The following is a 25,782-nucleotide window of genomic DNA, read 5'->3' as shown; positions in this document are numbered from 1 at the left end:
TGAACTCCAGTGCATACTCTGCTACTCCTCTTGACCCTTGGCAAAGGGAGCACAAACTCTCACCAACTTCTACTCCTTGAGAGAACGTGGAGAGAAATCGCTCATAGGATGTAGTGTGCTCACTGCTTCTCCTCCAAACTGTGCTGGCCCACTGTAACACTTTGCCAGAAAGAAAGGACAACAGCTTAGAGATCTTCTGCTTGTCAGAGACATGAGGCACAGAGAAAAAATACAGGGAACATTGAAGCAGAAATCCATATGCACACGGATCCCTTTCTCAGGAGGCGAAAGTGGCAGCACGGAGTGAGCAGATGACTCAGGGCATGTTTGGAGGGCCTGCGACATCACAGACATTAGTTGGGCCATCCTGGTGTTGAGGTCGGCTAACATCTGCTGATGTTCTCCTAACAATCGGCCCTGAGCGTTCAGAGCAGTCTGGTTAGTTCCTTCCGCTACATCCATGTTACGGCGAAGTATCCTGTCAGATTGCAGGCACTTACAGATGTATGTGCAAAAAGAGATTGAGAAGCAGACTGCAAACAAAGCCAAATCATGTGATGAGAGATGTAGTCGTAGCCAGGCGAGGGTCGATTGATCATGCAAACAACGCGAAGTAGGTGAGGTAAAAGATGAGAGAGAAATACTAGTAGGGGTCAGAATAATGAGATAGCAGGCAGTCACTGAAAAGGCTCGGTAGTACTGGTCGGAACACAGAATGATACTTCACAATGAAAATGTGGAACTGGCTTGGTTATATGGGGAGACTACTGATGCGTGTGATGATTGTCAGCTGAGTTCAATAGGCCAGTGACAGAGGGCGCTGTGTGTTCTGGGATGTGTAGTTCTGGGAGTCCATGTTTGTAGTTTGGTTAGTGACTGCATTCTGAATGGGGATACTGACACATGGCAATATTTGGGCTTTCAGTAATTTCTTTGAACTGTTCTTTTTCTGTTGCTGAATGTACAGCATACATTTTAATTGAAAAAAAACACTAGAATTTGGTGCACAAGTTTTAATTATCTTTGGATTTTCTGAAATCAACACAGGGTCAAAATTATATATACAGGGTCAAAAATGTACATACATTCACTTAGATGATTAATTCAGAGGTGCTGAAACTTCCAAAATGTCTTTTATCTTGCCAACGCCGAGGTCTCTTAACCAAATTCTAGTGGTTTTTTTAATGAAAGATGTATGCTGTACAATCATTCTGACACAGAAAAAGTACAGTTCAAAGAAATTACTGAAAGCCCAAATATTGCCATGACATTCATATCCAAGATGACATTCATGTCACTGTATGTAAGCTTCTGACGACAGCTGTATATCATAGTAAACTACAAGTGAATTTTCACCAAGGTGCTCAGAAGCTCATGTTCTTCACTTTAAGTGCCACAGTAGTGAAAATTACCATTCTACAGAAAATCTGAAGCATTGTATTATTCATTCTTTCATCTTCACTAATCTCCTTACCCTTGATAGGGCATGGTGGATCTGAAACCTATTCCATGAACACTAAAGGTGCTGATACACGGGGAAACTTTTTGGGTAATGTTGCCTGGCAATTGCGCTTTAACACTTTCCCATTGAGATTGGGCAACATAATTTCTATCTGAACAATTTTGATCATCTTGGGCAACTTTTTAAGATCATCCAATCAGAGTGCTAGCAGCAAATCACATGACCACCTGAGAGCTTCTGAAATTTTCAACAAAGATGGCGGCGTCTCAACGACAGTGGAGCGAAGAAAAAGAGAGACAACATATATCTTTATGCTGTTAAGTTGTTCTGTGTAAATCCAAAGTGGTGAATTTACCTCATCAAATGCTTAGAAAACCAACAGACATCTATTTTTATGTGCTGAGGTTGGAATTAAGACATCGATTTTTTTTCAGCTAAGTGTAAGTTGCTGTTAGCTAACCACCGCTCCATAGAGATTGAATGGGATTTACGTAACTAGCAGTGGTTTTTGCTAACATAGTTAGTTGAAAGTTATTGCTAGCTATGTAGGGATAAAGTTAGCTCTCTTGCATCAAGTTAAAAGTGATGGACAGCTCATGATTTTTTTTTGTGAGTTGTTCTTATCTGATTGGTTGTTGTCTGTTGCCCTAATTATGCCGCTTTTCCACTACCAACGAGGCTGAGTCGGGCTGAGCCGTGCCGTGCTGAGTCGGGCTGAGTCGAGCTGAGCGGGGCTGTTGGCATTGCATTTCGACTACAATCGTGCTGAACCGTGCTGGCTGGAAGTGGGTGGACACATTGGGTGGAGTTAGTGAAAGTGGGTGGACGTCAGGTGATGTCGTTAGGCGGCGCAAACAGTGACATCAGTGACCTTTTAAGCGGTAGTCTCACAACCCGGATAGTAAACAATAAACATGGAGGACATGGAGTTGTTAGTGTTGCTGGTCTTGGTGCTGTGGCTTGTTGTCACCGACAACGCCAACAGATACTGGCAAGAGCGTATAGATGAGGCGAGGCGCATAAAGCTTCATCTCATCTCATTATCTCTAGCCGCTTTATCCTTCTACAGGGTCGCAGGCAAGCTGGAGCCTATCCCAGCTGACTATGGGCGAAAGGCGGGGTACACCCTGGACAAGTCGCCAGGTCATCACAGGGCTGACACATAGACACAGACAACCATTCACACTCACATTCACACCTACGGTCAATTTAGAGTCACCAGTTAACCTAACCTGCATGTCTTTGGACTGTGGGGGAAACCGGAGCACCCGGAGGAAACCCACGCGGACACGGGGAGAACATGCAAACTCCACACAGAAAGGCCCTCGCCGGCCCCAGGGCTCGAACCCAGGACCTTCTTGCTGTGAGGCGACAGCGCTAACCACTACACCACCGTGCCGCCCCTAAAGCTTCATAATTCTCGTAATTTGTAATTCTCCTTCTTCCGGGTTTACGGTGTTTACAGATCCCAGCGTGCTCGCGGGGTGTGTGAGGACACTCCTCCTCACCAATCAGTGCACAGGGGAGTGTCTCCTCACGCTCCTAGCCTCACTCAGCTTGGTTTGGCTCGCTTCAGCCCTACTCCAAAACCGTGCGAGTTTTGGGGGCTGAGCAGGGCTGAAGAGAGCTGAGTCATGCTGTTCTTAGATAGTCGAAACGCGAGCCATGTCGGGCTGAAGTGAGCTGAAGCGAGCTGAAGTGAGCTGAAAAAGGGTAGTGGAAAAGGGCTATTAGTTGCCCTGTGTCTCGTCTGGTAGCCTGTTGCCTGAAACATCGCCCGGCAACATTGCCAAAAATGTTGCCCCATGTATCATCACCTTAAGTGTAAGAAACCTTGGATGGGATGCTGGTCCAACACAGGCAGCCATTACAAATGCAGTATGGCTTGTTGATCATGTTTATAAAAGAGAAAATTAGCCAACATTTACAAATCAACAATCAGAATAGCATGTACATTTCCATCCTGTTGAGCGGTGCAGATCAACAGGATGCTGGAAGGACTCTAACTCTTCCATTGTTCTAATCAAGTGTCTCAGTTTGATTTAAAACATAAGGTCTACCTGTGCATCTGAGTATGACAAGGATCTCCACAAGGACCTCCCCTTCCTGCGGTAAGAAAGTAAATCCCAGAGTTTGCACCACAGGTAAGAAGCCATCCTACTCAGGAGCCTAATTTCTCTTCCTTTCAGGAAGTTCTCCATGCTCGTGCTCCTGTGATTTTCTGCGATCTGTTGTTCAAGGGAAACACTGCTAACCGCCGGGTCTCAGACAGGAGGGGTGCAATGAATGACTGGACGTGGTAATGTGAGTTCAGAGCAATTCAAACACCTTCCTTCCCTCCTGTCCAACAGATCTGCCCTCTTACTCCCTCTCGACAAAGGACAAGCATACAGCACTTGTCTCTTGTGATAAGTGGGTAACAGGTGTTAGAGTGAGGGTGTTAGAAAACACCTCTCTCTCTCTCTCTCTCTCTCTCTCTGTGTCTCTCTCACTCTCTCCACCTCATCTATGGATCTTTTCTTGACTAAGGCAGCAGTTAGCACAACAACTGCTACTACTGATGAGCATTCTGACAAGTACAGTATGCGCTAGACAAAAATAAGTGCTAAATATATATGTTGTGCATTTGTGAAATCTAGGAAGCATATTTTTGTGTCGAAATGCCAGTTTTGTTCATGTCCTGCACTTGATTTTAAGCTTTAGATGCATAAAAGGCTAATTACTAATTACTAATATCAGATTAAATACTTTCCATTGAAACTGCATTGCATTAATGTTTAGTTTAAATAAATAAAGAAAGAAATATAATTGATTAGTTATTTTACCAATTCAAATGACTCAAAATAAAGTCTGGGTTTCCATGGAAAAATGAGTCATAAAGTGAGTTTTCACAAAAAAAAGGGTAAATTTTCATATTCCATATTTTCTCTACTTGTCCTTACCATGGAGCTTATAACCAACATGTCTTGAGCAAATTGATATTCATGTTAAATTCAAATACTTTAATGTTTTGTTGTTGTTTTTTTCTAACACTCATGTACTCTCATTGATCATTTACTATCAAAACCAGTGAAAATGTCTTTACTGTGCCATGTCCTTTACACAACAGTTCAGAGTGTTAAGTCGTTTGTCCCGTGTTATGGACAGGACGTATAAATATCACACTGCTGGGACATAAAAGTGCACATTGTTCCAAAAACACCTATTAATAAATTTCTGGGATCAACCAAGTATAAACTGCATCAGATGGTTTGGTTGGGAAGGAAGCCTGGTTTAATTTGGTGACTTCAGTGAAGTGAATATACGGATGCACAAATAAAGTAATAAATCAAGTTAAAAAGAAAAGAATGGAACCATAGCGGGACTGATGGAGTAAATCATACACACAACTCTGACACGCAAAGGATTCAAGGACTTCACTGAAAAGCAAGATTGATTTATTTACTCTACCAGGAAGTGAACATTATCTAATTTCAGCACACCAGCACAACATACATAAATGATGTGATGGAAGATGAAAGAAAAATGGTTTCTGTGGATGACCCGGCTTTCCTACCTGGATGTCTGGAAGTCCTACCTGGAACCCTTTTTTTGCTGAAAGGGAACTCATCTGCTGTTTTGTAACCTTTAAGAGTTCTCTCAAAGGGATGAACTGATGGATAGAACTTTTTTCGAGCCCTTTTCCAATAACACAAGCTCTCATGAAGGTCATCAGTGGGTCAAGATCTGCAGCCATCCATCTTTCTTGGATATAGTCCAATTCTTATGGCATCCAAGTAGAAAATATAAAATGTCTGGTTGTTGATGTAATTCACTTCACTACCAAAAACCCAAAGGATCATTTTGCCTCAAATCATCATCTCAAATTCTGTTTATTGAGCAAAAACAAGATGGAATATAGCTGCAAGCGGCGATGAAGAGCCCTAGCACCTCCAGTATACCAAATATAGCATGAATCCAACAAACTACCTAGGAGGAAAACGTCAAAATGTCATGTGTCAAAATGCACAAAACCAAAAATAACTCACTTCCTGTTGAGTATGGCTAATACAATGTACATTACAATTTTGTTCATTTTAGGGCATCCTACACACCCACCAAATTTAACACGGATAGGTGAAACTACCGGGCAAAAGTCTCAATAACATGTGGGGGCGCTATGGAGTCCCCCAGACACACCTGGGGTCAAGCCTGGGGTCAGTCCAAAGACATGCAGTTAGGTTGATGTGGGGCGGCCTTGGGCTGAGGTGCCCTTGAGCAAGGTGCCTAACCCCTGACTGCTCCCCGGGCACTGTGTGTAGCTGCCCACTGCTCTGGGTGTGTGTGCATGTGTTCACTGCTTCAGATGGGTTAAATGCAGAGGATGAATTTCACTGTGCTTGAAGTGTACATGTGACAAATAAAGCCTCTATCCTTGAGTAGCGGTGGCCAGGTCTGATGTGTGTACCAAATTTCATGAGTTTTCGCCCATGGGAACCACCTCAAAAATGGCCAAGTCTCGAAGAAGAAGAAGAAGAATCCTTAGGAAAACAATAAGGCTTTGCACCTTGGTGCAGCGCCCTCCAGTGGACACCAGAGGCCATGCACCTCCCATGCTCGGGCCCTAAATATTCAAAAGGAAACAGTTGATTTTGGCCTCCAACTGCAGTTTGTTCTTTAATTTTCAATAAACACTTTACTCTGATCAAGGTCATCATGGATCTGGAGTTTTTCCTCAAAACACTCTGGATGTGACACCATTCATTCTCAGGGCATTGTGCACACACACTCTCATTCGTAGTCAGGGGCATTTTAGAGTCCACAAGGCATTTTTGTAAAGTGGGTGGAAACCTGGGCAAGAACATGTAAAACACAACAGACCAAGTGCAGGACTAACAGACTTAAAAACTCCTTTGTCCCTCATGCCATCAGACTGTACAACTCCTCTCTGGGGGGGAGGAGGGGTAACAGGAGGACAAAGGACGGGAAGGAGCAGTAGCCTAGCCTAACAATAAGCAATACTGGACAATGTGCAATATAATGTGCAATATAAAGTGCAATATCTCTCCTGCTGGCCCCTCCCCCCTCCTCTCTTCCCCATATCTTATTCTTTTTCTATTTGTATATGTAAATACTTAATTTAATTTAATTTATCTAGAAGTTTTTTCTCTATTTTCTATTCTCTGTTTATCCTGTAATGATGCTGCTGGAATCTTAATTTCCCTGAGGGAACCCTCCCAAAGGGATCAATAAAGTTCTATCTAATCTAATCTATCTTCTTCTTCTTTTGGCTGCTCCCGATTAGAGGACGCCACAGCGGATCTTTCGTCTCCATTGCTCCCTGTCTTCCGCATCCTTCTCTACCACACCTGCCACTTTCATGTCCTCTTTCACCACATCCATGTATCTCCTCTTTGGCCTTCCTCATTTTCGTTTGCCTGGCAGCTCCATCCTCAACATTCTCCTTCCAACATGCTCTGCATCTCTTCTCAGGATGTGCCCATACCATCTCAGTCTCATCTCTCTTAGCTTAATTCCCAAGCTCTCCACATGTGCTGTCCCTCTGATGTGCTCGTTCCTTATCCTGTCCAACCTTGTCACTCCTATCGCAAACCTTAACATCCTCAACTCCGCCACCTCCAACTTTGCCTCCTGTCTCTTCATTAAGGGTATGGTCTCCAATCCATACATCACAGCTGGTCTCACTACTGTCTTATACATCTTACACTTTTGCTGGGACTTTCCTATCACAAATGGCTCCTGAAATCCTTCTCCAACTGTTCCACCCTGCTTGCACTCTCTTTCCCACCTGTGGGTGCAATCAGTTAATTATTGATATTAAGTGATCAATCTCATTAAATCAGTCTCATTAAATTTTGAAGGTTAATAATTAAAATGAATCAATCCCATTGAATCGTTTACTTTGACTCATTTGAATTGAATCATACCATAGAATCACTCTCATTTGAAATGAATCGTTCAATGAATCGTTTAGTGAATCATTTAGTGAATCATACCATTAATCCTGGTGCTTAATAATAAAATACCAAACAGCTAAATTATGGTATATTTCCAAATTATTACGATCACTTACCATATTACATAACTTATATATGCACCCTTTTGAATTCGAGGGAGACTGGGGACTTCATATTGTTCACACAAATAAACACAGTTTGTTTAATAAATGAATTTATTATAACAAAGAAAAATAATAAACCAATATATACAAGCAGTGAGGTGTGTATATACATGTGTGGTGTGTGTGTGTGTGTGTGTGTGTATGGCCTAGCTTGTTGCTAGCTAAACAAAAGAATGTTATCTAAACAGAACAAAGGATTAGCTCTGTGTTTAGCCTTGTGTTGCTAGTGTGAGTTTGCTAAAGGCCCTATGGCCTAGCTAAAGTGTGTTTGTTAGGCCTGGTGAGGCCTACTGAGCACGTGTTGCTAAAGACAAGGGTATTAGCCGTAGCTAACTAAAAGCTAGCTTGTGGATTTCTAGCTGAGGTGTGGTTTATCAGGCCTGATGGCCTGCTGAGCACATGGTGGGCCTTGATTAGCTTTGTGTTGCTAAGCAGACAAAGGGAAGCTATCTAAAGTGCATCAGGCCTGGTCAGGCCTGTTGAGCACGTGTTCTCAGTAACAAAAAGATTCCACACTCATAACATTACCAAACTCACTGAAATCTTGAGATCAAGATGTATGATAAGGAAATTAGTGTTAGTCAGAATAAGAGAGAGAAGCATGCGCAGCCTATCTATTAAACAATTGAGAGAACATAGAACCAAAATAAGTCAACACGCTGCGTGTTTAACAGTGTAACAATAAACCTGGGTTTAAATTCACACTATTTCAAATAAAGCAAATTCCTAAGACTATCTTAATTATGCCCAAATGCCAAAAATCTTACTTAATCCTGCCTTTAGCAAGATATGAAGAACTATTCGTCGGTGTAGTTTCAGGCCTCGCTGTGGGAGCACGTGAGCTGCTCGGGATGGAGGTGTAGAAAACTTTCGGGTCCAGCGGAGCACTTGGGTGGTTCCCGTGGAAAGCAGAGGATTCTTGGTCCGAACCTCAGCGTTCGTGAGGAAAAGTCTCTGATCAGAATCAGATGCACAGTGCTTTTGAGTTAAAAAGGATTCAATCGCTTCTTAACTTTTAACTGCCTGGGCTGCAGTCGTGACGTCACTTCTAATGCAAGTAAACCGGTTGTAACTCAGGTTGAGTTTAAAGATCGCGCGACTCTAGAGTTTACCTTTGCCAAGGGTAAGAAGCAAAATCGCGCTGAGTGATGGATCTTGCAAGAAAGAAGACATCTTTTTGGGTGGAGAGCGCCTCTTTATACGTCCAGATTCATCGGGAGCCAGACGTGAGAGACAAAGGTGGCGGAGCTTCCGCTTGGATTTATGCGTGCATGGCAGACTGACGTAGGTGATCCCGCCCACGCGTGACGTAGGTCACACGGAAGTTGCCTGGGAATTGTAGTTCTGACACAAGATGGCGGCATGATACCTACACACCTCACTATTGCAGCCCCCATTTTCCTGCACAGTTGACCCCAGGTACTTGAATTCACCAGCTTTCTTTACGTCTGCTCCTTACATCTTCACTACACTCTCATCCCCATTCTCATTGATGCACATGTATTCTGTTTTGCTACTGCTCACCTTCATTCCTCTTTGTTCCAATGCATACCGCCATCTCTCCAAACCCAGCTCAACCTCCTTTCTACTTTCACCACATATCACAATGTCATCCGCAAACATCATGTTCCATGGTGACTCTTGCCTCACTTCGTCTGTCAAGCTATCCATCACTATGGCAAACAAGAAAGGACTCAAAGCAGATCCTTGATGGAGTCCTACCTTCACCTTGAACCATTCAGTTGTTCCAACTGCACACCTCACTGCTGTTTCACTGTTCTCATACATGTCTTGCACCACTCTAATATACTTCTCATTCACTCCACTCTTTCTCATACAATACCATAACTCATCTCTTGGCACTCTATCGTATGCCTTCTCCAGGTCTACAAACACACAATGTAGCTTTCTCTGGCCTTCTCTGTACTTCTCCATTAACATTCTTAAAGCAAAAATTGCATCCGATGTGCTCTTCCTTGGCATAAACCCGTGATGCTGTTCACAGATTGCTACCTCTCTTCTCAATCTCGCCTCTAATACCCTTTCCCATAGCTTCATGGTGTGGATCATCAATTTTATTCCTCTGTAATTACTGCAGCTCTGTACATCTCTCTTATTCTTGTATATTGGGACTAGCATACTCTTTCTCCATTCATTTGGCATTTTCTCATTCTCTAGGATCTTATGAAACAATCTCGTTAGGAACTCCACAACTGTCTCACCCAGACATCTCCAAGCCTCAATCGGGATACCATCTGGTCCGACTGCTTTCCCAATCTTCATTCTTTTCATGGCTGCCCTCACCTCATCTTTACTAACCAACTCTGCTTCCTGATTTGCTGTCTCCAATGAATCTGACCTTTTCTCTCTTGGATTCTCCTCATTTAATAAATCCTCAAAGTACTCTTTCCACCTTCTTAATACACTCTCTTTGTTTGTCAGCACATTTCCATTTCCATCTTTCATCACTCTTACCTGCTGTACATCCCTCGCTTCCCTGTTTCTCTGCCTAGCTAGTCTGTACAGGTCTTTCTCTCCTTCTTTGGTCTCCAGTCTTTCGTACAACTCCTGGTATGCATCTGTTTTCGCCTTCGCTACTGCTCTTTTTGCCTTCTGTCTCGTCTCTCTGTATAACTGCCTGCTTTCCTCATCTCTCTGATCATCCCAATTCTTCTTTACTAGCCTCTTCTCTTTTATAATTTCTTGCACTTCTTTGTTCCACCACCATGACTCCTTGTCTTCCTTCCTCCTTCCTGATGACCATCCTTGCACCTTCCTTGCTGCCTCTCTTACCTCTCTTGCCTCTCTCTACAGCAGTAGTATTCCAATCTTCTGGCAGACTTCCATGACCACTCAATGCTTGTCTCATTTCTTCCCTAAACTCCTTCTGATGTTCAACCTCTTTTAGTTTCCACCACTTAATCTTTGGCTCCACTATTTCACGCTTCCTCTTTTTCACTTTCAAGCTCATCCTGCACACGACCACTTGATGTTGTCTAGCTACACTCTCCCCTGCCATCACTTTACAGTCTCCAGTCTCCTTCAGGTTACCCCTTCTGCAGAGTATGTAATCCACCTGTGTAGATCTTCCTCCACTCTTAAATGTCACCCTGTGCTGCTCTTTCTTCTCGAAGTATGCATTGACTATTGCCAAATTCATCCTCTTTGAAAAATCAACCACCATTTGCCCTTCCACATTTCTCTCTCTTGCACCATATCTGCCCATCACATCCTCATCTCCTCGGTTTCCCTCGCCAATATGTCCATTGAAATCTGCTCCTATCAGCATGCACTCCTCCCTCAGTATACTTTCTACCACTTCATCCATCTTTTCCCAGAAAGACTCTTTCTCTTCATTCTCACATCCAACCTGTGGGGCGTATGCACACACAACATTGATTACCACTCCTTGAATCTCCAACTTCATGCCTATCACTCTATCTGACACCCTCTTCACATCAATCACACTGTTGACCAACTCTCCCCTCAAAATAATACCAACACCATTTCTCTTTCCATCGACTCCATCATAAAACAACTTGCATCCATCTCCAATGTTCTTGGCCTTGCTTCCTTTCCATCTTGTCTCCTGCACACACAAAATGTCCAACTTCCTTCTTTCCATCATACCTGCTAACTCTCTCTCTCTGCCAATGTTCCCACATTCAGTGTTCCTACCCTCAATTCTAAGCTCCTTCCCTTCCATCTTTCATGCTCTCTCCTAACACGCCTCCCCCCTCTCTTTCTCCTTCTCCATTTTGGCACAACAGTAGCACACTTTCCACCAGCACCCTGTTGGCCAACAGTACCAGAGGCGGTTGTTGTTAACCCGGGCCCCGACCGATCCGGTATGGTATTTCTCTTTTCATTCTGCATGTTAGATTTGGCACAGTTTTATGCCGGATGCCCTTCCTGACGCAACCCTCTCCAATTTATCCAGGCTTGGGACCGGCACAAATCTAATCTAGACCAGTGCTCAGGATTGAACCCAGGACATCTGAGGCAGCAACAGTCTAAAGTCCTTTCTGCACCATGCCTCGGCCTTCTCAGGCAGTTTCCCATCCCAGTACTAACCAGACCATTAAGGCACATCAGGTGGTGTAGATCTCCATAGCTTTCACCTCTCACCTATACACCTAAGGTTACAGTAGGGGACTGGTCTTCTGCTAACCCCAAGAGTTTGACTCCCCACTCACATGTGTATTGCAGCATGCCTTGCCAGACAGCAGCAGGTATCATTTTTATGATGGTCTTTGGTATGGCCTGACCCTGAGTAGAACTCACGATCTCCTAAATGGGAGGCAGACACACTGACCAGCTCACGATGAGGCAGCAACAGTACTGCCCTTTAATATACATTAATGCTACATTCTCAGACACCCTCATCCAGGAGACTTACATTTGATCGCATTGATACAGCTGAGCAGTTAACCAAGGTTAAGGGCCTTGCTCAAGACCTCAGCAGTGGTAGTATTGGGATTTGAACTCACAACCTTCAGACACACATGGAAGCTTGATGTCTTCACCAACGATCTGCCCATCGAGGTAGCTAGCCATGAGATTCCAGTCATTGGCTGGAATTTCCAGTTTGATCTGATATGGGGGGGCTTAAATTTTACTTAAAAACGTTTGATTTATTTTTAGAGGCACATGTTTACATAAAATATTTTGAGTGAGACACTTTGATTCAGTGTTAGCTACACTATAGCTCCAGTACAAAACTCACAACGGGAATATGAGTCGCTAAACACAGTGATCTCAGGAAAGAGGGAAATGGTGCAAGTTTGGTTGTTGTTGTTGTTGAGTATGAGCAATTGATATAAATGTACGAGTCTGTCCAGAGAGCAGAGAGTGTTCATGAAGATTCCTAGTGTCCAAGATTTACTATAGCAATGCCAAGTATGTGAGAGTTGGTGTGCCGTCTTGCCCAAGCATAACATTTTGCCACTTTGACACTCTCTTTTTAACACCACATATTTTACATTCTCCAGATATCTCTTTTGATCTCTTAATCTTTTCCCCAGACACCCTGTTATAGGATCACTTTACACTTGAAAGCTCTGATTACACACATGCACCTCCTAATGGTCATTTTAGGCCCTGCCTGTGCTAATAGATGTGCCATTTTAACATCAGTGCCAGATAAATACAACATGCAAGATGCATTCCATGATCAATATTGTTACTATCCATACTGTATATATGTGTTATAGATAAGGCTAGTGTTTAAAGATGCCTTAGCGCTACCTTGTGGACCATGTATGGTCATTACTATTGGAGTCATACATGGTTCAGCTGGTGTAAACTATCCATATTATAGAGTTTAGGGGGAGGGGTGTGAAAAGCAATACACAATTGTAATAACTTTTCATTTTGAGGACAACGTGATACACTGAAAAATTAAATCTCCATGCAATTGGTCTTACATCGCATTGTTTATCTCTTCAGTGAAAACCAATCAGCATTGGATTTTTTTAATAAAATAAACACTGTCAGAAGTTTGTCTGTGAAGATTCTCAGTCATCCAGGTCATAGTAAACTGTGGGTGGTAAAAGAGAGCAACTGGACTTGCTTGAAGATTCTTGAAAATGTTTCATCTCTCATCCGAAAGGCTTCTTCAGTTCTGTCTGACTAATAGGGAGTATCAGGTATTTATCCTCTCATGGATGAAAAGCAATCCTAAGGTGTCGTTGAGTCATCGTGTTGGTGTGGGTCACTGGGGGCTGGGTGTGAACGGCCTAGAGAGTCATTGGGGTGATCAGTGGGTTGTTCGTTCTCTTCGTCCTCCTGTGAGTCACTCACTACGTTTACATGCACATAGAGAGAATCGAATTTCTGCCGTTGCTCGACTGAAATTGAAGTTCAAAATGCCATGTATACACCTTAATTCGGCTGAAATTGAACCGAACTTGATTTCTCGGAATCGAGCTACACGACCTAGTTTATGCGATTTCTGCCGAGCTACTTTGTGCATGTATACCCTATCGAGCGAGTTGTCGAGCTACTTCCGGAAGTGACGAGTGACGAGACCACAAGCGGGAAACACAACAGCCTCGGTCGGCATGACAACGAATCATGACACAATGCACAATGCACCTTGCACAATAGCCCGATTTCACTTGTGCATGTAGGATTGGATTTCTCTGGCACCCCTGCTGGGATCCTTTGCTCGATTACCAACAGCAGCTCGATTTGGACGTGCATGTATACGTAGTCACTGAAAACAGCTGGGTTTTGGTGTGCATTCAGTTATCTGGGAAGTGTGCCAAGGACTGCATTGTAGGTGATAAATGGTGTCTTAAGGCCAATTTATGCTGACAATGCAGTCCTCGCAGATGGCGTCACAGATGGCGTCTGCGTAGCCCCCCACCCTTCGCAGACGCTCTGCGCACGCCTCCCAAAAATTGTGACCACCACAGAAGCCTCGCAGACAGAGTCGCAGACAAGAGGGCTCTGATTGGTCCACTCTACATCCGCTGTACATGCACTTCCGCTTCCCTACTTTCCCGGTTTGGTTTGTTTTCACTATCGCCATTTTTAAAAACATGAGCGAAGATGGAGCAGCACGAAGAGCGGTTGATCGAGGAAGTGAGGAAGTACGTACATCTATACGACTCCAGTTCTAGTCATTATAGGTAACCGGAGGATAAACACTCCACTAACCACACCCACCAACTACTCCTAGCGATTTCGCGACTTCGCGCCCCCTTGCGTTGTGGCGGTGAATAACATCGCACATGCCTATTACTCCCCGCTCAATGATAAATTACAACTGTCTGCGAAAAGCTATCTGTGAAAGCCTTGTCGCAAGAGCATGCAGAGGCCCTTAGACCACCACCTCTGTTCAGTGATGGCCGTTCCAGGTTGAAAAAATGGCTTCTTTAACTCCTCACTCATACCAACAATCCTCTCTGGCTAAAATGCATACGTTGCAATCCTGAAATGAGTGTCCTTTGTTGTTAAGATGAAGATAGACAGCAGAGTCCTGGCCTGAGGAACTGGCTCTCCTGTGTTGAGCCATGTGCCTATGAAGCGGTTGTTTTGGTTCCCCAATATATGAGTCTGTGCATTCCTCACTGCACTGAATTGCATACACTATGTTGTCCTGTTTGTGTCTGGCTATTCTGTCCTTAGGGTGGACCAGTTTCTGTTTCAGGGTGTTACTGGGTCTGAAATGTACTGGAATGTTGTGTTTGTAGGAGATCCTCCTGAGTTTCTCAGATAGACCAGAAATGTAGGGAATGACAATGTTCTTGCATTTGTTCCTGTTATCTTCCTTGTCTGTTATGTTCCTTTTTCTGCTCTTGAAGAAAGCTCATTTGGGATACCCGCAGTTCTGAAGTGCTTTCTTGATGTGATTTTGCTCCTTCTCTTTTCCCTCTACCATTGTAGGAATATTCTTAGCCCTGTGTTAGGTCCTAATGACCCCCAATTTGTGTTCCAGTGGGTGGTGTGAGTCAAAGAGTAGGTACTGGTCTGTGTGTGGGGCTTTCCGGTAGACCTTGATGCTAAGGCTTCTGTCTTGTCTAATGTGTACATCACAATCCAAGAAGGCTAGATTATTCCCACTGATGTCCTCCTGAGTGAAATTGATGTTGATATCCACTGCATTGATGTGCTTAGAGAAGGCTTCCACCTCATGGGTTTTGATTTTAACCCAGGTGTCATCCATATATCTGAACCAGTGGCTAGGAGCAACTCCTGAAAAAGTGGTCAAAGGTTTATGTTCCACTTCCTCCATGTATAGATTGGCCACAGTAGGGGACACTGGTGAGCCCATGGCGATTCCATGCTTCTGTCTGTAGAAACTTTCATTAAACTGGAAATAGGTGGTGGTCAGGCAGAGGTCAAGCAGGGTGCAAATCTGGTCCGTGGTGACGTTCATTCTATCTAGTAAGGTGCTGTGTTGAAGGAGTCGCTTTCTAACAGATTTGATTGCTTCTGTGGTGGGAATGCAGGCGCATGGCTCAACACAGGAGAGCCAGTTCCTCAGGCCAGGACTCAGGTGTCTATCTTCATCTTAACAACAAAGGACACTCATTTCAGGATTGCAACGTACACATTTTAGCCAGAGAGAATCATTGGTATGAGTGAGGAGTTAAAGAAGCCATTTTTGTCAACCTGGAACAGCCATCACTGAACAGAGGTGATGAGGTCTAAGACACCATTTATCAGCCACCTACAATCCAGTCCTTGGTACACTTCCCAGGCAACTGAATGCACACCAAAACCCAGCTGTTTTCAGTGACTCACAGGAGGACAGAGAGAACCAACAACCCATTGATCACCCCAATGACTCTTTAGGCCATTCACACCCAGCCCCCAGTGACCCACACCAACACGATGACTCAACGACACCTTAGGATTGCTTTTCATCCATGACAGGATAAATACCTGATACTACCTATTAGTCAGACAGAACTGAAGAAGCCTTTCAGATGAGAGGTGAAACGTCTTCAAGAATCTTCAAGCAAGTCCAGTTGCTCTCTTTTACCACCCACAGTTTACTGTCAGAAGTTGCACTATATTTTATTTTCAATACTACATTGCAGTTGTCCCATACTGAAAAGCAATCACCATCCAATCACAGCTCTAGGCAGTACTCAGGGTAGGCTGTAATTGGAGAAGGGCTTGAATCATCAAACTTTTCAGAATCATTACTAAAACATGATAGACTTATAACTTACAGCTCACAACAGGACCTAGGAAGGATGTTTTATTCAATTTCTTATGTGTATCATGTGATTATTGACATTTGAATTTCCTAACACTTTTCTTTAACGGCTGTACATACAGGGAACTTCATAAATGATGGAAACTTCCTTTCAGCTCCTTGAGTTAATACAACCCCAATTCCAAAAAAGTTGAGTCACTATGTAAACTGTAAATAAAACAGAGTGCAATAATTTGCAAATCATGAAAACCCTATATTTCACTGAAAATAGTACAAAGACAACATATCAAATGTTGAAACTGAGAAATTTTATTGTTTTTTGAAAAATATATGCTCATTTTGAATTTGATGTCAGCAACACGTTTCAAAAAAGTTGGAACAGGGGTGTGTTTACCATGGTGTTGCATCACCTCTACTTTTAACAACACTCTATAAACATTTGGGAACTGAGGATACCAATTGCTGTAGTTTTGAAAGTGAAACGTTGTCCCATTCTTGCCTAATATACCATTTCAGTTGCTCAACAGTTCAGGGTTTCCTTTGTCATATTTTGCGCTTCAGAATGCACCAAATGTTTTAAATGGGAGACAGATCTGGACTGCAGGCAGGCCAGTTTAGCACCTGGACTCTTCTACTATAGAGCCATGCAGTTTTATTATGTGCAGAACTTCACCTCCCTGGGATGCTCTTTTGTACCCAATCAATGTTACTGACCTGTTGCCAAAAACCAATTTTTTTTCAGCATTACACAACTTTTTCAGTCTTTTGTTGCCCCTGTCCCAACTTTTCTGAAATGTGTTGCTGACATCAAATTCAAAATGAGCACATATTTAAAAAAAAATAAAGCAATAAAATTTCTCAGTTTCAACATCTGATGTGTTGTCTTTGTACTATTTTCAATGAAATACAGTTTCCATGATTTGCAAATCTTCACATTCTGTTTTTATTTACAGTTTACACAGCATCCCAAATTTTTTGGAATTGGGGTTGTACAATGGTTCAGTGGATGGATTTTTTTTAATGTTTTGCCATTACAGAACTAACTATAAACTACCTAATAGGTTTATTATCTAAATAACAATCTGGCATCTGTCACATGGCCTTGTTGACTTACACCAGCTTTAAACTGTTACAATTTATTAACCCCATTTTGCGTTCGCTGACAAAACTGATGCAGAATGTAGTTATTTTCTTGAAATCACAGCTCTATCGTAAGAGGATCTTCATCATATACTCTGAAGATGAGTCTGTTAGAGAATTGAGCCAAGATCTTATTACAATCATCTTGTACAGTCTTAAAGACTGCTGAAGTCACACATAGGATTTCATTCTCAAATAGTGTGTGTGTGTGTGTGTGTGTGTGTGTGTGTGTGTGTGTGTGTGTGTGTAACCTACATGTTGAAAATGTCCCTGTAACTCAGTGAGTTTGAACTCCCAGAAGCAACACATGGTCTCCACAATGTCCAGGTGGAGGAAGAATCCCCCCTTCATTCTGACTTGCTTGTTTGGAGGCGATGACTCTGGAGCCCTGATGTTTGGCACTGGGGTTACCTCAAACCCCAGATTCTCTTGACACTGCATCTGAGCTGAGCTACAAAGACAAACATGGGATAAATAAGTGTGATTGACTAATTACATCGAACAGCAGTTAAAAGTAAAAGTAGTGTTACATATCAGGACAGATGTTATGTGCAGGTAAGAAGCACGCTTGAGAATTGCTAGTCTTGCAATACAACATGTATTACAGTGGGGCAAAAAAGTATTTAGTCAGCCACCAATTGTGCAAGTTCTCCCACTTAAAAAGATGAGAGAGGCCTGGAATTTTCATCATAGGTACAATTCAACTATGAGAGACAGAATGGGGGGAAAGAATCCAGGAAATCACATTGAAGGATTTTTAATGAATTAATTGGTAAATTCCTTGGTAAAATAAGTATTTGGTCACCTACAAACAAGCAAGATTTCTGGCTCTCACAGACCTGTAACTTCTTCTTTAAGAGGCTCCTCTGTCCTCCACTCGTTACCTGTATTAATGGCACCTGTTTGAACTCGTTATCAGTATAAAAGACACCTGTCCACAACCTCAAACAGTCACACTCCAAACTCCACTATGGCCAAGACCAAAGAGCTGTCAAAGGACACCAGAAACAAAATTGTAGACCTGCACCAGGCTGGGAAGACTGAATCTGCAATAGATAAGCAGCTTGGTGTGAAGAAATCAACTGTGGGAGCAATTATTAGAAAATGGAAGACATACAAGACCACTGATAATCTCCCTTGATCTGGGGCTCCACGCAAGACCTCACCCCGTGGGGTCAAAATGATCACAAGAACGGTGAGCAAAAATCCCAGAACCATACGGGGGGACCTAGTGAATGACCTGCAGAGAGCTGGGACCAAAGTAACAAAGGCTACCATCAGTAACACACTACTCCGCCAGGGACTCAAATCCTGCAGTGCCAGACGTGTCCCCCTGCTTAAGCCAGTACATGTCCAGGCCAGTCTGAAGTTTGCTATAGAGAGCATTTGGATGATCCAGAAGAGGATTGGGAGAATGTCATATGGTCAGATGAAACCAAAATAGAACTTTTTGGTAAAAACTCAACTTGTCGTGTTTGGAGGAGAAAGAATGCTGAGTTGCATCCAAAGAACACCATACCTACTGTGAAGCATGGGGGTGGAAACATCATGCTTTGGGGCTGCTTTTCTGCAAAGGGACCAGGACGACTGATCCGTGTAAAGGAAAGAATGAATGGGGCCATGTATCGTGAGATTTTGAGTGAAAACCTCCTTCCATCAGCAAGGGCACTGAAGATGAAACATGGCTGGGTCTTTCAGCATGACAATGATTCCAAACACACCGCCGGGGCAACGAAGGAGTGGCTTTGTAAGAAGCATTTCAAGGTCCTGGAGTGGCCTAGCCAGTCTCCAGATCTCAACTCCATAGAAAATCTTTGGAGGGAGTTGAAAGTCCGTGTTGCCCAGTGACAGCCCCAAAACATCACTGCTCTAAAGGAGATCTGCATGGAGGAATGGGCCAAAATACCAGCAACAGTGTGTGAAAACCTTGTGAAGACTTACAGAAAATGTTTGACCTCTGTCATTGCCAACAAAGGGTATATAACAAAGTATTGAGATGAACTTTTGTTATTGACCAAATACTTATTTTCCACCATAATTTGCAAATAAATTCTTTAAAAATCAGACTATGTGATTTTCTGGATTTTTTTTTTCTCATTTTGTCTCTCATAGTTGAGCTATACCTATGATGAAAATTACAGGCCTCTCTCATCTTTTTAAGTGGGAGAACTTGCACAATTGGTGACTGACTAAATACTTTTTTGCCCCACTGTATGTATTTTAATGCAAAATTAGAAGATAGCAATCAACAACAAGGAAATAAATAAATGCTTAAAATAATCCCAAGTGAGTGGAAATGGATTTAGCACCAAGCTACATTTCATACATTTTATTTCAGGTTTCATTTATAACCACTTTATCCTGGTCAAAGGTGCACTGGGTCTGGAACCAAGTCAAGGAAGACTTTGATATAACACCAATCCATCACACTCATTCACATCAAAGGGCAATTTTGTGAAGTCTGTTTGCATGTTTATTGAAAGTTGGGGGAAATCAAAAAGTTCAGGGTTGTCCATTACAGTGCATGGTGATGTGTCTGAGAGGAACTCAGAGAACCTGCAGAAAACCCACATGGATATGGGAGAACATGTGAAACCCCACAGGAACCAGGAACTCTGGATCTGTGAGGCACCAATGCTACATATGTGCGACCCCATAATATTAGATTAGATTAGATTAGATTAGATTAGATTAGATTAGATTAGATTAGATTAGATTAGATTAGATTAGATTAGATTAGAACAGCATATGCATTGCTTTATGACAGTGTTTTTACCCCTCAGGAAATGTTTGTATGTATTTGAAAAGCAGATGCGCATTAATCATTGTTTTGAAAGCAAGTACTCGTAGGGAAGAAGTGGCAAGCAATGCAGTTACAAGGTTTGACCAGCAGATAGCACCATTATGTTGTGTTTAGAGTGATGGCATTCATGAAGAAGAAAGCAATGCAGTTACAATGTTTGATGAGCAGATAGTGCCATTATGTCGTGTTTAGAGTGTTGGCATTCATGAAGAAGAAGAAAGTGCCATTGGGTCGTGTTTTGAGTGTAGGCATTCATGAAGAAGAAGAAAGCAATGCAGTTACAATGGTTGATGAACAGATAGTGCCATTATGTCGTGTTTAGAGTGTTGGCATTCATGAAGAAGAAGAAAGCACCATTGTGTCGTGTTTCGAGTGTAGGCATTCATGGAGTAGAAGAAGAAAGCACTACAGTTACACAGTTTGGCCAGCAAATAGCGCCATTATGTTGTGTTTAGAGTGATGGCATTCATGAAGAGGAAAGCAATGCAGTTACAATGGTTGAGGAACAGATAGTGCCATTATGTCGTGTTTAGAGTGTTGGCATTCATGAAGAAGAAGAAAGCACTATTGTGTCGTGTTTTGAGTGTAGGCATTCATGAAGAAGAAAGCAATGCAGTTACAATGGTTGATGAACAGATAGTGCCATTATGTCGTGTTTAGAGTGCTGGCATTCATGAAGAAGAAGAAAGCACCATTGTGTTGTGTTTCAAGTGTAGGCATTCATGGAGTAGAAGAAGAAAGCACTACAGTTACACAGTTTGGCCAGCAGATAGTGCCATTATGTTGTGTTTAGAGTGTTGGCATTCATGAAGAAGAAGAAAGCGCCATTGTGTCGTGTTTTGAGTGTAGGCATTCATGAAGAAGAAGAAAGCAATGCAGTTACAGTGGTTGATGAACAGATAATGCCATTATGTCATGTTTAGAGTGTTGGCATTCATGAAGAAGAAGAAAGCACCATTGTGTCGTGTTTCGAGTGTTGGCATTCATGAAGAAGAAGAAAGCACCATTGTGTCGTGTTTTGAGTGTAGGCATTCATGAAGAAGAAGAAAGCACCATTGTGTCGTGTTTCGAGTGTTGGCATTCATGAAGAAGAAGAAAGCAATGCAGTTACAATGGTTGATGAACAGATAGTGCCATTATGTTGTGTTTAGAGTGTTGGCATTCATGAAGAAGAAGAAGAAAGCACCATTGTGTCATGTTTTGAGTGTAGGCATTCATGAAGAAGAAAAAAGCAATGCAGTTACAATGGTTGATGAACAGATAGTGCCATTGTGTCGTGTTTAGAGTGTTGGCATTCATGAAGAAGAAGAAACCACCATTGTGTTGTGTTTCAAGTGTAGGCATTCATGGAGTAGAAGAAGAAAGCACTACAGTTACACAGTTTGGCCAGCAGATATTGCCATTATGTTGTGTTTAGAGTGTTGGCATTCATGAAGAAGAAGAAAGCGCCATTGTGTCGTGTTTTGAGTGTAGGCATTCATGAAGAAGAAGAAAGCAATGCAGTTACAGTGGTTGATGAACAGATAGTGCCATTATGTCTTGTTTAGAGTGTTGGCATTCATGAAGAAGAAGAAAGCACCATTGTGTCATGTTCTGAGTGTTGGCATTCATGAAGAAGAAGAAAGCACCATTGTGTCGTGTTTTGAGTGTAGGCATTCATGAAGAAGAAGAAAGCACCATTGTGTCGTGTTTCGAGTGTTGGCCTTCATGAAGAAGAAGAAAGCAATGCAGTTACAATGGTTGATGAACAGATAGTGCCATTATGTCGTGTTTAGAGTGTTGGCATTCATGAAGAAGAAGAAAGCACCATTGTGTCATGTTTTGAGTGTAGGCATTCATGAAGAAGAAAAAAGCATTGCAGTTACAATGGTTGATGAACAGATAGTGCCATTGTGTCGTGTTTAGAGTGTTGGCATTCATGAAGAAGAAGAAAGCACCATTGTGTCGTGTTTCAAGTGTAGGCATTCATGGAGTAGAAGAAGAAAGCACTACAGTTACACAGTTTGGCCAGCAGATAGTGCCATTATGTTGTGTTTAGAGTGTTGGCATTCATGAAGAAGAAGAAAGCGCCATTGTGTCGTGTTTTGAGTGTAGGCATTCATGAAGAAGAAGAAAGCAATGCAGTTACAGTGGTTGATGAACAGATAGTGCCATTATGTCGTGTTTAGAGTGTTGGCATTCATGAAGAAGAAGAAAGCACCATTGTGTCATGTTTTGAGTGTTGGCATTCATGAAGAAGAAGAAAGCACCATTGTGTCGTGTTTTGAGTGTAGGCATTCATGAAGAAGAAGAAAGCACCATTGTGTCGTGTTTCGAGTGTTGGCATTCATGAAGAAGAAGAAAGCAATGCAGTTACAATGGTTGATGAACAGATAGTGCCATTATGTTGTGTTTAGAGTGTTGGCATTCATGAAGAAGAAGAAGAAGAAAGCACCATTGTGTCATGTTTTGAGTGTAGGCATTCATGAAGAAGAAAAAAGCAATGCAGTTACAATGGTTGATGAACAGATAGTGCCATTGTGTCGTGTTTAGAGTGTTGGCATTCATGAAGAAGAAGAAACCACCATTGTGTTGTGTTTCAAGTGTAGGCATTCATGGAGTAGAAGAAGAAAGCACTACAGTTACACAGTTTGGCCAGCAGATATTGCCATTATGTTGTGTTTAGAGTGTTGGCATTCATGAAGAAGAAGAAAGCGCCATTGTGTCGTGTTTCGAGTGTAGGCATTCATGGAGTAGAAGAAGAAAGCACTACAGTTACACAGTTTGGCCAGCAGATAGCGCCATTATGTTGTGTTTAGAGTGTTGGCATTCATGAAGAAGAAAAAAGCGCCATTGTGTCATATTTTGACTGTTTTTTTTATTTATTAAACAAAGGAAAATGTACAAACTCTCAGGGAGGATATGGATTAAAATTACAGATTTGGGGATACATGTAAGAGAAAAAGCAAAAACCAACCAAACAAAAAAAAACCAAACAAAAAACAAAAAAGCTGCATGTAAATTACATTTTAAATTAGGCAATTAAATGAACACATAATGTAGCAGAGCCAAAAGGAAAAGGATTCATAAATTACAATAACAAATAATGAGCAATGTCTATACTTGTTTTTCTTGCAATTTTACAGTCTATTTTTTTGAGAGACAAGAAAAACATTTTAAAGTCATTAATAAATCCAGGGAAGGAGGGCTTACAGTTTCTCCATTTTGCACAGTGAATATGATATTTACCCCTTAATAAAATTATGTTAATAATGTCCGAAACAGAAGAGGGCAAATTATCCATGTAGAAGTTAGGTGCCTTGCTCAAGGGCACCTCAGCCCAAGGCCATCCCACATCAACCTAACCGCATGTCTTTAGACTGTGGGGGAAACCGGAGCACCCGGAGGAAACCCATGCAGACACAGGGAGAACATGAAAACTCCACATAAAAAGGCCCTCGCCGGCTGCTGGGTTCGAACACAGAACCTTCTTGCTGTGAGGTGACCATGCTAACCACTACACCACCATGCCGCTCAAAGCAATGCAGTTACACAGTTTGACCACCAGATAGCGCCATTATGTCATGTTTAGAGTGTTGGCATTCATGGAGTAGAAGAAGAAGAAAGCGATGCAGTTACATGGTTTGACCAGCAGATAGCACCACTGTGCATGGGCGTAGCGGATGCAGGGTACGCGAGGTACATGTCCCTCTCACTGGATATCTGTATATATACTGGCTGGATTGGTGATATGCTGATAATTCTGCTGCAACTCACGCATGAGGGGGATGTGATATCGTATTATATCATTCGTGGTTGTAATGTCTGAAACATGGTTTTATCCCACAGTTTTGTTGTGCATATATGGATTTTTCTCAAATCTCAGACCATCAGAGCCTTTTCTCACCGCCTTCCTCATGGGACCTGACAAAAACCTGACTGAGCGAGAGGTTGTGAATGAGATCTATCCACTATGTACATATTCCTACCTGATCTTACTGTTTCCTGTTTTCCTGGCTATGGATTACCTCCATTACAAGCCTGTGCTCATCCTGCAGGCTGCCAGCTACATCATCACTTATGCGATGCTGGTGAAAGCCCAGGGTGTGCTGGCCATGCAGTTTCTGGAGTTCTTCTTTGGAGTGGCAACAGCCACTGAGATCGCTTACTATTCCTACATCTACAGTGTGGTTGAGCCAGCCAGTTACCAGAAAGTGACTGGTTTCTGCCGTAGTGTCACTCTGCTGGGATTAGCTACAGGATCACTCATTGGACAGATACTGGTGTCAATGGCCCAATTTTCATTGCTTAACATCAGCATCATCACACTGTCCTCGTCCTGCTTGGCATTCCTGGCACCGTGTTTTTTTGCCCATGCCCAGCAAGAGCTTGTTTTTCCACCAAAGAGAGAGGGTGCTTCAGAACAACATGGCACAGGAGCTGGCTGACAAGTCAGAGGACTATGAGTGCAAAGTCCCACTTGGCATGAGCAATGGCACCATGGTTGGTATCGTTTTGTCATTCACTATGATCTGCAAGTTGAGTTGGAAAATGTCTCATCTCATTATCTCTAGCCGCTTTATCCTGTTCTACAGGGTTGCAGGCAAGCTGGAGCCTATCCCAGTTGACTATGGGCGAAAGGCAGGGTACACCCTGGACAAGTCGCCAGGTCATCACAGGGCCGACACATAGACACAGACAACCATTCACACTCACATTCACACCTACGGTCAATTTAGAGTCACCAATTAACCTAACCTGCATGTCTTTGGACTGTGGGGGAAACCGGAGCACCTGGAGGAAACCCATGCGGACACGGGGAGAACATGCAAACTCCGCACAGAAAGGCCCTCGCCGGCCATGGGGCTCAAACCCGGACCTTCTTGCTGTGAGGCGACAGCGCTAACCACTACACCACCGTGCCGCCCAGTTGGAAAATGTATAAGAAATAAAACATGACCATGAGGAAAATAATCAGTGACTTTGTGATGTGATGCAACCTGCATGAATGACAGACAATCTTTTCTGATGGTGTGATTTTCTTATAACAGCATGCATCCCCTGTCATGTTTTATTCCTCTTACACCACAGCAATGGAATTATCAGAGCTGCTTTATAGAAAATGATCAACATCTTCTGACCAATCAGGTCTGAGCACTGTGGTATAAGAATATATAATCATGATGGCCTGAAAAGTTCACAATGCAATTTTGAGATCACTGGTACCATCAACACTAACAAACTTGACTGTTGCTCAAAATAACACGGAGACACTCTACTTTCTTAATTTTTCCTTCAACATGTACAAAATTTCACTTTTTTCTTTTTCCCCCCAAAGGGTGTTAAAATGTTGGACTACTGAAAATCTGAATATCTACTGACAATATACTGTGTGACGATACAAACTTATGAAGATTTGGATATCCATAATCACTTATCCTGTGCAGGGTTGTGGGCAAGCTGGAACCTATCCCAGCTGGCTATGGGTAAGGGGTGGGGTACACCCTGGACAGGTTGCCAGGTCATCGCAGGGCTGACACATTGAGACAAACAACCATTCACACCTACAGTGACTTTAAAGCCACCAATTGACCTAGCCTGTA

At 42.7% G+C, this 25,782-nt stretch overlaps 1 pseudogene; it reads left to right on the top strand.

Annotated features, from left to right (window-relative positions):
- The first annotated feature begins 24,000 nt into the window (after positions 1–24,000).
- Positions 24,001–25,541, top strand: LOC132885763 (thiamine transporter 1-like; annotated as a pseudogene).
- The last annotated feature ends 241 nt before the right edge of the window (positions 25,542–25,782 follow it).

Source organism: Neoarius graeffei, chromosome 1 (genome assembly GCF_027579695.1).
Source record: "Neoarius graeffei isolate fNeoGra1 chromosome 1, fNeoGra1.pri, whole genome shotgun sequence".
Lineage (NCBI taxonomy): Eukaryota > Metazoa > Chordata > Actinopteri > Siluriformes > Ariidae > Neoarius > Neoarius graeffei.
Note: the sequence above shows the minus strand (reverse complement) of the source record. Positions and strands in the feature narration are given on the sequence as shown.